Source organism: Myotis brandtii, unplaced genomic scaffold (assembly GCF_000412655.1).
Source record: "Myotis brandtii unplaced genomic scaffold, ASM41265v1 scaffold582, whole genome shotgun sequence".
Lineage (NCBI taxonomy): Eukaryota > Metazoa > Chordata > Mammalia > Chiroptera > Vespertilionidae > Myotis > Myotis brandtii.
In genome coordinates this window covers 1,467,081-1,468,916 of record NW_005370187.1, presented here as the reverse complement: position 1 = coordinate 1,468,916, position 1,836 = coordinate 1,467,081, and the positions used below count along the sequence as shown (strand labels likewise).

Here is a 1,836-nt window from a genome sequence, read left to right as displayed (position 1 = left end):
CTAACTCCTTTTTCAGAATGGTTCTTCTTCTAACATCCATTCCGTTATTTCACATTGCTTTTCCTTCGTCGTCGTCGTTGTCTTCCTCCTCCCCTTTTCCTCCTGATCCTCAGCTTCATCTCAGTAAAGCTTTCTGGTTTATTTTGTTGTTGTTGTTTTTCCTATTTTTTAATATTTTATTTATTTATTTATTATTTTTTGGTTTATTTTTTAGACTCAAATCCTCTACTTAAATTCAGGATGAAGGAACTTTTTAGCCTCATTCTGGTTTTCTGTTCATTCTCATAGATTAAAAGGTAAAAATGTAGCCCTGGCTATTGTAACTCAGAGGTGGAGCATCGGCCCTGGAATGGAAGTAGCACCTTTTAGATGTTCCTTGGAGCTGCCCTACCCAGGTGTCCACGTCCATTCTTACTGGCATACAGAACACTTAGTCTCCTCCCTGAAAATTAAAAAGAAAAGAAGGACCAAGGATGCCTTTGCATGCAGTTTGCCACGCTGTTGGCACATCTTTATTAAACTGGGTCAAGCGCTTTGGTGATTTTCCCATCAGGCCCTCCAGGTGCAGTGTTCTGGGATGAAGGAGTGTGTCCTGGTGACTTCTGTCCTTTGTCCTCGTCTGTGTAGGCTGAGAGGATCATGGAGGCTGTTGAACTATACCGAGAAGAAACTGCAAAAATGAAAGAACACAAAGCCATTTGTAAAGCTGCAGGGAAAGAGGTAAGATAGCCCATGACATTACGCTCTGGAGACATTTATAGATAGAGAATTCCTGAGAGGAAAACCATTGTTCAGGACTTACTAACTCAGGTCAGGAAATGAGAGGGATGTAGTAGAATTCATTCTCATTCAAACATTAGAAAGAGCGAATTGAGGAAGTGGGGGGTGGGGGAAGCTTGGTCTTAATAAACGGGAAGGAGAGCAAAGTGAGATTATTGAGTAGACACTCACGTTCCTACTTTGGTTCGGAGGCAGGGTAACCATGTCAGATTTCTGGTGAAACCTGTTGCCTAAACTCACTCATAAGCACTATCGAAACTGAAAGGCCTGATGGGTCTTTACATTCACTCTTTCAAATTTTAGGGTCGCTATTTTCTCTTCTAGAAATGTAAATACTGTTATCTCCCTGCCTGTGACAAGCACTATCAAAGTCTCATTTTTTAATGACTGGATTTAATAATTTTCTTCTTAGGTTCCTCTCCCCACCAACCCCATCCTGATGGCTTACAGAATGTCTCTGTGAGTACAACGTCTAAGTCTCTCCCTGGTCAATCAGAGGTTACTCTCAGCGGTGAGGGAGGAGGTAATACTTTGTCATTAAAAATCCCTCTTGAAGGTTGGTGTCCTCTAGATATGACTCATAAACAAAAACTCTTTGGGATCCTCACTTTTGAGCCCCATTTCTTCATTTGTAAAGTGGGGAAAATAGTATCTATCTTACAGGTAGTATTGGGTAGGATTAGATATGATAATGTATCTACACTAATAAAAGACAACATGCAAATTGACTGTCCCTCTGCTATGCCTTAAGCCACGCCCACCAGCCAATCAGAGCGACTATATGCAAATTAACCCAACCAAGATGGCGGCTGGCAGCCACGGAGCTGGAGCAAGCAAGAGGCTTGGTTGCCCCAATGATGGAGGAAGCCAAGCTTCCTGCCTGCCGTAGCAGCTCTGAGCTCCACTCAAAGCAACAAAGTTTCAATTATAGAAGGTAAATAAATCCCAGAAGAAAAAAAGAAAAAAAGGAGAGGCTGGGAGCTTCCGTCACCGCTTGGCCAGCCTGAAAACGGCCCTCAGCCCCTCACCCAGACTGGCCAGGCACCCCAGTGGGGA

The 1,836-nt window shown here is 43.1% G+C and overlaps 1 protein-coding gene across 1 annotated transcript in view; it reads right to left on the bottom strand.

Annotated features, from left to right (window-relative positions):
- Positions 1-478: 478 nt before the first annotated feature.
- Positions 479-1,836, bottom strand: part of SPAG17 (sperm associated antigen 17) — a 133,081-nt gene continuing 131,723 nt past the window's right edge. Inside the window, exon 49 of the mRNA XM_014550113.1 lies at positions 479-670. The gene's annotated coding sequence lies outside the window, so the exon portion shown is untranslated. The remainder of the gene's footprint in view (positions 671-1,836) is intronic.